Here is a 13,211-nt window from a genome sequence, read left to right on the forward strand (position 1 = left end):
CAGAATCATTCTACAAACTTCTGGGATTTTTTGCTGGAGCAGCTGTTATGCTAATACTTGCGTGCGAGTCGAATAAAGGTAACTTGGACTGAATTTGCTTTTTCGATGGAGCAGCTGTGGGTGGCCTTGTTGGACCGAGAGATTGAGAAATGGAAGAGATGGGTGGATATTCTGACTGACGGCATATCCATGCCGTTGTCCTCGTCCGTCCATCGTCACCAGCTGCTGCTTGACTGGTTAGCTTGCCCGTAACAGCTACTGCATAACTATAGCTAGATAGGCAAGTGATTGCTCAGATTCCCGGATTGAGTGCCGCCAGTGTCTCACAAGGAGTGTGGTGTGTGCGTGTGCGGCATATACTGCATTTTCGATGATCGATAACGATATCCCCTGCCTGCTCAAAGGGAGGTCTCGCGGCGAAATATTCAACTAGTTTAAGTAACACACAACATTTCAAGCTATTATCATTATTTGTTTTTCGAATATTTAGTTGAACTCGCATCGAGTGCTTAGTTTAGGTCGTTTGGCTGAACCGAAATCTTTTGCCTGTGCATGCAAGCATAGTTGGGTATATTTTGCTCCATTGATCCCGGCCACTTCTTCTGTGGACTGTCAGACAGACCAGGCATGCAGGGAGGGCTCTCTCAACGGAGACAGCTACTCCTACGATCCAGCAGTATGAGGAATCATATACTAGTATATCCTAGCTACTCAGTCCGAAATGGTATATCCACTGGAGATACTTGCAGTGTCGGTAAGAGATAAAAAAAATATACAAATCCGAAACAACAAGGTTTTGTGGTGTAGTTGGTTATCACGTCTAACACACTGAAGGTCTCCGGTTCAAACCCGGGCGAAGCCAAATAATTTTATTTGTTTTTTTCACGTTTTCCATTGTGAACCAAAAGAAGAGAAAAGAAAAAAATGATGGCCCATACAGGTTTCAAACCTGTGAACTTCGCGTTATTAGGACGACGCTCTAACCAGCTGAGCTAATAGGCCTTTTGTGCTTGTTTGTACACTTGCGGCCGTAGTTCCGCAGGCCCATGGCTGCGAGGCGGCCGGCCGGCGAGTTCGAGGCTAGGGTTTGGAGGTGTCAGGTTCCGACAAGGCCGCGGGGTGGAGTGGAGAGTGTGGACAGCGACCGGTCCACGGCTTCCGCATTTAAATAAGACCGTGACGTTCCCCTGGGCGGATGACAGGCGGGCCTGGCCGCGCGTGCGCATTGATGTGGCCGGGTGGGAGGTCGGTGGCCGCCTGCCACGCAGCCCCGCTGCGGACGAGCGCGCGTCCGTTTGCTGTCCGCCGCGACCCAAATCCGGCGCTCGAAATGGGTCGTCCCGGACACAAAATGGACAGAATGGGTCCGGGTCGTCGCGCGCTGGGCCGACCGGTTTGTCCCTTTAACCCCAAACGGACGGGCCGGACAGATTGGGGTCATGCGGTGGAGTTGGCCTAAGCACCGTCGGTCAAAGAGAGGTCGTCTCAAAGCTCGTGGGTTTTCACTTTCAGTGAGATTTCCCTGACTGGATTTTAGTCACGCCGGTACACGTTGAAATGTTAATCTTTGGGTCGAAATATTCAAGTAGTTTCACCAACACACAACATCGCAATTCATTATTTTCTCTTTTTTAATATTTTGTTGAATTTGCATCGAATGTTTATATAAGTCATTTGGCTGGACCGAAATCTTGTCTTTGTGTTTTGCTATCTGTCTATCTAAAAGACAAACAAAAAGTTAGTCATGTGCATGCAAGCATAGTTGGAGATATTTTGCTCCATCAATCCCGGCCGCTTCTTGTGTGGACTGTAGACAGACCAGGCATGCAGGGAGGGCCCTCTCAACGGAGACCACTTCTGCAACTATCCAGCAGCATGAGGAATCATATACAGCAAGTATATCATAGCTGCTCAGTTCAATATGGTATACCCAAGCCTCTATTGCAGGCAAGGTTTTCGCTCCAATATTGATACACTTGGATGAAAATGACCCCTAGGTAAAGTGGTACATGGCACGTGTTATTTTTTGGGTACATGGTGGTGTACAAATGCGTTGTGTATCCAGGGTTTTGTTTCAAATTTTTTGAACGTGCGTGCCGGCTGCGTTGGTTGCTTTAGCATTTTTTGACTGTCCAGCGTTCTCCTCGGTGCTTGCTTTGCGTGGGCGGCCCTCCTGCTTTGTTTGCGCTGCGCGTGGCTTCTGCTGGACGTGTGCTGTCCTACGATGCCGTCCTAGGTGCCGCTTTCCACTCAAAAAACGGTACCGCTTCGATCGCTTTAGCTAGATAGTTTCCGTGTTTCCTGATCGGTGCCGCTGTAGTCGCTGTGTCTAGAGATTTTGCCGCCTACGACGCCGCTTTGACCTTGCCGCTCATGCTGCCGCTTTTGTGGTGTAATCTACACGCCTTGCACTTGCCGCCGCCGACGCCACTTTGACCTTGCCGCTCATGCTGCCGCTTTTGTGATGTAATCTACACGCCTTGGTGTGCACAGTGCGGGGGTTATAAATAGGTCCTTTCTCTTGCCATGCTATTGTATTGCGTGTTCCTTGCCCTTGCGTGCATTAACTTCATGGTGGGCTCTTTCTGCTGTCCTAATGGTCGGCGCCGTCCGGGTCGGCCTCCTCGGTCGCGGGCCATTCCATTGCCGGCGGGAGAAGCACGTAGAGGCGACGACACGGTGGGGCTTTGTACAGCGGCCACGGGCCGGCCCGCCAGTTACCGTTGAGCTGTGCAAGGATCGGAAGCCGCCAGGGACGTCAAGGCCAGGCCACTGGGCGCGCACTCGATGGAGGCGCAGAAGGGACCAGGGACCGTTGGTGGCGCGGCGGCGAAGGGGGGCTTCACCGAGCCGCCGCTAGGTCCTGTCTTAATGGTCCGCGGCGTCCCGGTCGGCCTCCTCTGCTGCGCGGAGCCGTGGTCGGTCGTCGTTCTACTGCTCCGCTCGATCGGTATCTCGACTCAGCCTGCGGTTATGATGGATAGTTCCATGTCTGATGCTCAGTTACTGCGATGGGGTGGCCACTCTGCTCGGTCCCTCGGCTCTGGGTGCATGGCGGATCCTTCGGTTCTTCAGTCTCGTGGTGACCATGTAAGATCTGATCAGTGCTGTTTTTTTTCCATGTTTATTATGGAGGATAAGCTGGTGTTGTTCCATATGCTAAGCGCTCTGTTGGTTTGGTTGCCTAGCTGGCCTTCTTCTTTGGCGTCCGATTCTGCGGCTGATGGTTCCTCCACGCGGCGGAGGGAAGAGATCCGGTTGGGAAAGCGCCCGGTCGATTCAATTATTGGTTAGTGCATTGATTTTGTGGGGTTTTTTTCATTGGTTATTGCTGGATATTGCTTTGATGATGGTGCTTTTTCTCTCTGCAGGTGCTTCTTTTGTGAATCCAATCGGTGTGTGGACTGGACTGCTCCTTCCCGTCATCTTTCTGTCTCGGCTCTGGTATTTTCTTGCTTCTTTCTGTTCGTTTTTCCTTCCGCTGGATGTGACATCTGGTTGCATGCATGCTTTGCTTACTGTTGGTTGTCTAGGTAGATGTGGATTGGGACAAGCGGTGGGTCTAGCGGTTGGTAGACGGAGCCAGGTTGGCGTCTAGCAGGGCGATTGGTCGTGGTCAAACTAAACAGTGTTTGTGTACTGTGTACTGTATTTTAATATTGTGTCTCTAACTACTAAGAGCAAGTACAATAAAGTGATAATAAAGTGATGTAGGCGGGCTGTAAAACATTAAATATTATATTCTTGCTTACTTGGAAGAGAGAGAAGAGGAGAGAGAAGAGAAGCGGACTACTAGTTAACAGCCGGCTGCAGCACGCGCTTCTAGGTACTTTGTGAGAGAGTGGGATGGGCCATGTATCAACAAAGTAGTACATGTTTATATCTAGCTTATTGTACTTGTTGGCTATAAGCTTGGCTATATGTGACATGGCAACATCATATAGCCAGCAGCTGGCTATATTATTAACCATGCTCTAAGGGCATTTTAGGTTGTACGTGTGTGTTTGCATGCATGGCCATGCACGCGATCGACGTGGTCGCATCTGCCCGTCTGTTTTTTGCTAGGGGCACCCGAAGCTGTACACGCATGCTTTGGTGCATGGGTCATGCGCTTGGCCGACGTGGTTATGTCTGCGTTCTGTTCTGATGTCAGGGTTATCCCAGATTGTACACCCATACTTGGGTGCATGGGCCATGTACGTGGCCTACGTGCCGGGCCAGTGTCACGGTGTGCTGCTAGGAGAACCCCGGGTTGTACGTGTATTCTTGGGTGCATGGCCATGCCCGTGGCTGGGTTGGTCGTGTTGTGCTTGTTCTCTTACTCTCGTGTGTTTGGTCGTCTATTTTGTTTTTGTTTTTTTCCTTCCTATGTGCCTGTTTGGTTCATCGGTTGTACTATTTGCAGGAGGCTTGGTTTTGCCTGCTTACGATACGAGGCTCTTGGTGCGTCAGGCGTTTTTCATGGCTCCTCTTTCAAAAGATGTTGCTATACTCAAGAGTATGGATTTGTGTGCTTATTTCTTAAAAAAAAAGAATTTATGTGGTGTTTTCAGCTTTTTTTTATTGTGGTGTTGTGTGACGCAGCTGTTTTGTAGAGGGTGTTCGTATTACGGCGGTACGGACCTTATGTGTGAGTGGAGCGGTGCATTTTATTGGTTCCATGATGGTTCGGTTCACCATGCGGGTCCAACTGCTCGACGGCCTGTTTATACTGGGTGTTGTCGTGGCGGCAAAGTTGCTTTGCCTAAATTTCTTGATTGGCCTTCTCCTCTGGATAGTCTATTGTGATTTGATGGAGATGCATCTTCTAAACGATTTATGTGTTTGATCAGGCAGGAGAGGAACTACAGAGTTCGCCTCTCGACATCTTGTTTGGTAACCGGAGTTTTGACCCATGGTATAACTCTATGTTTTGTTTTACATCCTTGGGGTGCTTATATTGATCAGAGTATCAACGTTGGTGGTGCTCCCTATGTGTTCAAGATGAATGGGGCCATATACCATCGTATTGGTGGTACCCCCTATGTGTTCAAGATGAATGGGGTCGTATACCATCGTGTTCGTCCGCTTTTACCACCTCAGGATTCTCTCCTAAATTTCCACAATTATATATGATTGATTATGCTGATGAAGTTGAGAGTAGGATTAATAAAAAAAGAAGTTATTTTCCTTTAATCAAGAGGTTTAGTGTGTAATGATAATGAATGGTTTAAGTTGTTTGATGAAATTGTTGTATAGGCAAGTCCATTCCAGCTGAGACATCTTTTGTGACTATTCTTTTGCATTGTGAACTAGCATGGAACAAAAAAGGATAGCATATATAAACATAATATATGGACGTGGTGCGGCATGCCACCGCAGAGGCATGGCTATATGTAAACGTCGTTATAACGGATGTTGACAAACAAATTTTACACACACACGTTGATTCACTTTTAATAAAAACTACATATTGAAACCGTGTACAGTCCACTCTAGAAGCTGTGACCTTCGCGTTATTAGCACAACGCTCTAACCAGCTGTGCTAATAGGCCTCTTGTGTTTTATGTTTACTTTTCTGATCTACATATGAAGAACATGGAATAAAACTTGTATGTTAACATCCGTTATAACGACGTTAAGAAAACAGTAAGAGGATCACGGGAGCCTCTTTTGGTCCTTATTATGCTGATCGTATGGGGTGCTGGTCGGATGGAAAACAAACAATGGTTCAACGTGCAACGATGGATCCATGTGAGTAGAAAAGAAGACCGGTCGAGCTGTGCAGGAAGAAAAGAAGCAGCACGTAGCTAGCGTGTCGGTGCTGTAACACGCGTACACACGCACGCACGATGAAAGCACCTGCTGCGTATATAGGTTGGCAAATAATTGGATCCGTCCGTCCGTCCGTAGTGGTGGTGGTTGGCGTTGGTTAGATCACGCGCTACTATGTGTTTATTTATCACTGCATGCATCATTCAGTTCAAGTTCAGATTCAGGAAGGCCACCGACCGACAGGCAACAGAATCTGCCATGGATTAGGAGCATGAGCATCAGTGCATTACTCGTAAGCAGAATTACTGGGGGTTCCAGCAGTTGATGAGATGGGACTCCAGCTAGCTAGCTAACTAATGGTTGAGTGGTGTGAAGCAGTCTCCACTCTCCAGTAGCGCTAGTGGCCAGTCTGTCTGGTGCATGTTTACCGGTTGGGCAAGCAAGCCAAATTCAAGGTTTACTTTTACTGAATTTGCTGAAACTGTCGGTGGCGTGCAGAGGTGGTTTCAGATGGAAGAATGAATGGATATTCGACCAGACGAACGGGATATCCATGTACCATCATCGTCACCAGTAGCTCATTTAAGCAGTTAGCTTGCTTGGCCGTAACAGCTAGCTAAGATAATTAAGATGGTTCTAAAAAAAAAAGATAAGATGGTTCAACTCCATCTCCCGGGCGATCAATCCACCTCAACCGCATGCAATTGCAATTGGACGCCACCACGAGCCTTCATATAAAAACTACTCCTATGTCGTACCACGAAATTAATTAATCGCTCTTGTAGTTGATTGCGTTTTCCATTGCAGAGATTGAGTGTCATCAAAGCATATTATGCCCCTGTTTGTTTAAAAAGTCCTGAGACTTTTTTTAGTCCCAACTAATAAGTCCCTAGTCCCTACCTGTTTGGTTCGAGGGACTAAACATGGACTAAAGGTTATTAAATAACATGCTAAAAGACCATGTTACGCCTAGTAATGAACTAATAGAGATTACAAAAGTAATAACAATCAAAATAACACTTGTTCATAACACTTACCGAAATAACACTTGTTTGTGCCAACACTTGTAATCGTAATTGCAATTGGACGCCACCACGAGCCTTCATATAAAACTACTACTTATGTGTTACCACGAAATTAATTAATCGCTCATTGTTGATCGCATCTTAAAGTGCCGAGATCCAGTGCCAACAAAGCATATGTATGTATCATGAAGAGCGCGTGTCCCCTGCCTGCCTGCACCGACTATACTGAGAAGATAGGAGGAGGATGCTGCCTAATGGATCGTGATCTGGTGATGCTTGCCACCTGCTGCAGGAATCGATGTTCGCGAAAAAAATAATGCCTCATAAACATACATACATTACATTCTTGTTTTGTGTTACGTACATACGTACATATATATGATACTATATGATTGAGCTACAGCTCATCGTAAGCCTTGATTAAGGCAGTAGTAGTGGCCAGGTGATAAAAGGAAGTCATGGAGCAAATGGAGGATTGCGGGAGCTGCATGCTTAGAGTACCCTTTTGGGCATGTACCGTGAGATATCAACTTGACACTCAATGATTATCTTTTGTTGTTTTTCTCCATCACTCACCGATCACTTGATCAAACATCTTTGTCGCTCCCACCAGCTAAGCCAATGAAAAACCAGCAATTGCTGGCCAGTTCAAAAAAAAAACCATTCTTTTTCAAACTACCTTATGTAATATGATTTCTAATTGAAAGATCTGATACTATGAAGAAAAATAATCAACAAAAACAACTCCTCTTGATGACAGAGATAGCTTGAAAGGAACTACTAGAAGTCCTGAAGTAGCGGATCACAAACATTATTATTGTGTCGACAAACTGAGGGTTCTCTCAACGAGACAGCTAGTCCATTAATGTTAAAAGCAATGTTATCCAAACTTTGACACCGGAAGAACACATAAAAGAGTCCTTCAGGAATGCTCCAGAATCGTGAAAATAAGGAGGTACGTGATACTGTAAGTAAACGGACTCCGAAAAATCCGCAAACTTATTTTTTGTCAGTTTTGGAATATTTAGAAAATTCGGAAAATAGGAAACTTCCAGGAAAGTGATCCTGGTGGGAACGATACACCAGGGCGCACCAGGCCTGGCGCGCCCAGGTGGGTTGTGCCCACCTCGGGTACTTTCCGGTCTTGGTTTTTCTTCCGTTCTGCTTGTTCCTCAAGAAAAAAAAATCTATGTTACTGTGACGCCCGGGTAGTTAAGCTACAGTAAACCTCTGTTAATGTTGCCACATCACGATCGTTACTGTTGCTAATCTTGTGTTAGTTCGAGACCGATTCAAATTTAAATTCAAAATCAAGTCAAACGGTAAAATTTTCAAACATTAAAACTAAAATGTCCAAAATGGGACAAATAAATCCTATGTCATAATGGTGGAGGAACCACATTTTTGTAAAAAGATTAAAAGCACTAAAATGATTTAAACAGTAGCAAAACAACTATTTGAACGCCTTTGGTATTTTATAAAATACTAAACTATTTTATATCAGGGTAAAACTTTTTATAGTAATGTATTGTTCTGAAATATTATTTTAGGGGCTATAGATATATTTTACTAAATTAAAATTAATGTGTAACTAAAATAAAACAGAAAAGAAAAGAACCCCCGCTCCCCATGGGTCTCGGCCCATCCCACCCAACCAAACCGCCGGCCCAGCCGGCGCCCCACTCCCTAGTTCCCTGGTGACGAAACCCTAACCCCCCTAGCCGCACCACTTCCCCCACTCCCTCGTTCTCTCCTTCCCTCTTCCCGATCCAATCTGGATCGGGGAAACGATCCCCTCACTCCTCTTCCCTCCCGATCGGATCTAGGTCGGGGCAGCGGGCCCCGGACACCATCGTCTCTCTCCTTCGCCCACTCGATCCACATCAGGACCCCGCCTCCTCGAAGCATCACCGGCGCCGCCCCGCCCGTCGCTCGCCGTCGTCCTCATCCTCCTCCCCGTTCCCGGACCGGAAAGGGCCCCCGACGCCGCCATCCGCCGCACCATCGCCGGAAACGCATCTCCGGCCCCTCCATCGAGCATACCGTTGCACAACTACATGGCCAGTGAGGACCTCCCCGTCCGACCCCATCTTCCCTCCCTACGGTCACCGCGCTCGCGTTTAACCACGCGGCAACCGCCTGCAGCTTGTCGCGCCGCTTGATTGTAAGAATGAGTCACTCGATTGAGAGACTGTCCCATGATAATATTTATGTGTGTGCCGATACATAACTTTTATAAAGTATAACTTTAATGAGCACCTATGTAGCAAGATAAATATTCGGAAAAAAATTCATCTATCATCACAAGTCTGTGAGATTTCCTGTAATAAAAACTTAGTGAGGTGGTATATGTACAATTTTGGCCGTTGGGATGAGTTAAAACAAATATAATTTATACTAAATTTTTATACATCATTTGGTCAACTCACAATCATATTTTATATATTATATATGGTAATTTAGACATATTAAAAAATATTATTTGCAATATAATTCACTTTAAAATGACATTTAAACCCAATCTTCTTGTCTCAGGAAAAGGTAAGTCAAAACAAATGTCTTTTCGGATTAACTTGTGACATTGGTATGAATATAGTGTATATGCCCATCATGTTTATCATTTAACCATTTTGTATAGATATATAAAGTGTTTGGTACAAAAAATATCTTGATAATGGTCTCCAGATCATAATAAGATATATAGAAACATAAACATCTAGAGTATATCAGAGGTTTACGATGTGGTTTTCATTGAATCATCGAGATGGTGTCTTAACTTTTATTTTTACTAGTCACATGGTCTTATATATATGGTTGGTTCAATAGTAGGCCGCTAATGATGTGTAACAGTCTAGAGTAGCCCTAATTATTATACTATTATTTTTATTATTTCTGCATCATCATGATATTATCAGCACTACGGATGGCAAAATAGGTAGGATATGGGTGGGTAAAACCATGTTCTGCCCAAACCTATCCACATAAACCGGGTATACCCACCCATTTCAAAATTCATGATTACAGATTTACAAACTATTCCATTCCCATCAGGTGTCCTGTATCCAATGAATATTCAGTGGGTACAATATATAGCATTTTGTAGATGAGTGCCTTAAAGTCGATCTTGCGGGGACGACACGGGGAGGGCGGCAACACACACTGTCAGAAAAATAGATAGACATGCAGTCTCGCAGAGGAGGTGGCACCGCATCATTGATGATGGACTGATTGGAGGCATGCCCGCCGGCAGCCAAGGGTCATGCAGGGAGGCCAAGTCAGCAACAAGCAGCAATCTCGATCTCGATCTGGCTAGCTATAAGATGGGAGGCTGCAACGTCCGTTAATTCTCCATCTTCTCCACCACGGTATCATCCTTCGATCACGAGTCCTCGCTACCTCATCTGCGTTCGTCTTCCCTCTCAACCTTCTCTGAAAAGTCCCAAAGAGCATATGCTGCTTATATATGTGCGGCGTGTGTGGATGCCAGTAGTACAAGGAGTTGTCGATAGATACTTTCACCTCCATGGATGGATGGATGGATCGATCGATAGATATCCATGCGTCATCATCGTAACCACCAGCTGCTGCTTAATTAGCATGCAGTTAGCTTGGCCGTAACAACCACATACATATATAGATTATGCAATTCCATCATCAGGGCGATCGATCCAGCTGAACCGCATGCAATTGCAACTGGACGCCATCACCATCCTTCAATTAGTACAACATATACTACAATGTATGTCGTACAAGCAACTACTAATTGCCCGTTGTTGATCGCGTTTGTTAGTGCTTGCTTGAGTGCCAACAAAGCATATATAACACGAGGAGCGCGTGTCCATCGTGTGTGTCATCGAAGCATAGATACTGCTTGCTTGCCTGCACCACAATACTAGAATAGTGTATTCTTAATAAAACCGTGCCTAAAGTGCTCGATCGAATAAAAGAGATGTCCACTCATCTGTAACTAACAAAGAGTCGCAACTTTTTTGCTTAACAAACTTGGAAGCGGCAGGTCACCGTCGGTCCTTGTACTACATCAATCAATCAATGAATCGTTTGGCAATCAGTTTTATCATATTAATTAGAAAGCATTCTCTTAACGGAGTACAGTACGAATGTACGATGCGGACAGTTTGATGTATATACGTGTAGCTGGGGAAAAGGAGAAGAAATGGCAAGCAGATGCGAAGAAATGGCAAGCATTCTCTAAACATTTTTTGCGGGGTATTTATGTATTAGTCGTAGTAAGAAGTTTTCTCCGTAAAACAAATATGAAGATACATCAAGTGCTGGTTGTCGTGCATCAGCAGGCAGGAAAAGAAAATGCAGAGGCACGATTGTCCATGTGATTGGTCACGCGTTAGTTCATTCTCAAAGTCTATTCAATTGCATCCAGCCGTGGACGTACTAGTACTACGTTTCTAGCAAACAGTATATGAAAGGCATACAGACAAACAAACAGACAGACAGAATCGAATGGAAGCGATGGTAGAGCAGATTCAGTCGATCCTTACTGCATCTATCAGGCGCGCGGGCAGACTTTACGGTTGTCGTAGAGGAGATTCAGTCAATTGGTTTGCCTCCAAGTGGAACCGTTTGACTTGGACGGACAGACAGACACATGCATGGTTGAGTTGCAGGCAGGCAGGCTGCACCCCGGGGAGGGAGGGAGGAGCGCATATTATTTTTATACGGGAGCGGGAGTGATCTGATCTAGTTGTGGATGCTAAGCTAAGCATCTGTTCTGCTCTATTATATTCTTGCCCAAGGAAGGAAGAAACCAACAGCCAACAGGCAGGGAAAAGAAAGACAGACAGAGGGATCCGAATGGAAACAGATGCCAATGCCACTGGTTAAAAAGAATATGGCGCTGGAGCGTGTCGGTGCAGTGCAAGCATGTGTCGGTTGAGCCCGCCCACACGCGGCAGGAAGACATGCAAATGCAAGCAAGGGCAAGATTAATTACTATTCCCTCCGTTCCGTTCGAAAAAAAATATATTTAGTATCAAGTTAGTGCTAGATAGCATCATTTAAGAAACAAGTTTGGAACAAGCTTTTTCACCCGAAGGGAGTACGTCGTTGGACTGAATCTTTACGGCTGCTGTCGGTGGCTCATACACAGAGTTTTTGAGACACAAGGAAGGATGGATATTCCAACGGACGGGGGATATCCCAATCATCAGCACCATGGTCATCGTTGTCGTAGTGTAGTACAACCAGCTTACACAAGCTTCTCAAGTTGGTCTAACTTAACGGAGACAGCTACTACAGATTAGTAAGCTTTTCTCATCGTCAGTGATTTAATTACTGCAACTACTACTTTTCTTTTTAACTCCAAGTAGTACTCGAACAATTCAAAATCTTGACTAAGCGAGTGCATCTAGCTGGATCCGTGGAGATGGACGAGCGCGCACGGCGACCGACGGACAAGCAGAACAGGTCGCCGTGCCCAGCGCGTAATGGATTTTGCCACGCTTTTTTCTGACAGTGGGGTCTAAATTTCATGTTTTGACAATTTTCTGAAAGTTAATCAAGATCTGACCCTAGTTTGTAAAAATTTCGGAATCTGACTCTTTTGCTAACGCCGGGGCCTACCGTTAAGGTGCACGGAGGTAGGTGCGAGCATGCACTGTATTCCATACTTAGAAAAAAATTTCGATAGGGTGTGCAATCCTACCGCCAGGGACCTTGACGGTAGGTTGTTATACCCTACCGTCATGGACCCAGGCGGTAAGAAAAGGATCAGATCCTGAAAATTTTGCAAGGTAGGGTTAGATCTCAATCAAGTTTCAGAAAAAGGGTCAAAACACGAAATTTAGCCACAGTGAGGGTACAAAATTACAAGACGGAGCTGCATACGTCATAGTACAGTACGTACCCTATACGCTGCTGCCCGGTGAAGCTCATAGAAAAGCGCGTGATCGTCGTAGTATGTATGCATGGCAGAGGCACATGACGAAAGCGCCTACCTAGAATGGCCGTGTGAACAACCTTTTGGGGTGGTTGGCGTTCGCTGGCTCACGCGTTTTTTTTTCCAATAGGTTTGATTGTTGATTCAATCAATTTAAATTAAATCACACGGACCGTGCTGACAGTAGTGCAACAGAAGAGAAGGGAAGGCCACCGACACGCAGAAATGGCAGAGGCAGGCGACAGTGGAGCTGCCAAATTCAGGCATTCAGTGATGCACAACTCACACTGATGAATGGCGTGAAATACAGAGGCACAGAACCACATCAACCAACTATACATACATACATACATACATACTCATACATACTCCCTCTGTTACCTAATATAAGACATTTTAGCTATTTCAAAATAGTAACTATATACCCACAAAGAAAATATTGACTATATACATACATACTAAAGTGAGTGAACATACATACTAAAATGTGTCTAGATATATACGTATTAAGGAAAAAC

General features: G+C 45.4%; 1 long non-coding RNA gene and 1 other non-coding gene across 3 annotated transcripts; one reads left to right on the top strand and one right to left on the bottom strand.

The window, feature by feature from the left end:
• Positions 1–928: 928 nt before the first annotated feature.
• TRNAI-AAU (transfer RNA isoleucine (anticodon AAU)) lies at positions 929–1,002 on the bottom strand. Its single transcript has one exon. It is a non-coding gene; the product is annotated as a tRNA-Ile (tRNA).
• A 1,550-nt stretch (positions 1,003–2,552) lies between these two features.
• Positions 2,553–5,257, top strand: LOC123067062 (uncharacterized). 2 transcript variants are annotated; one of them, XR_006431513.1, is made up of 4 exons: positions 2,553–3,090; positions 3,189–3,289; positions 3,372–4,498; positions 4,585–5,257. It is a non-coding gene; the product is annotated as an uncharacterized lncRNA (long non-coding RNA). The 2 variants fall into 2 exon arrangements; XR_006431512.1 differs by having other exon boundaries at positions 3,372–5,257.
• The last annotated feature ends 7,954 nt before the right edge of the window (positions 5,258–13,211 follow it).

This window comes from Triticum aestivum, chromosome 3B, assembly GCF_018294505.1.
Source record: "Triticum aestivum cultivar Chinese Spring chromosome 3B, IWGSC CS RefSeq v2.1, whole genome shotgun sequence".
In the NCBI taxonomy this organism is placed as follows: Eukaryota; Viridiplantae; Streptophyta; class Magnoliopsida; order Poales; family Poaceae; genus Triticum; species Triticum aestivum.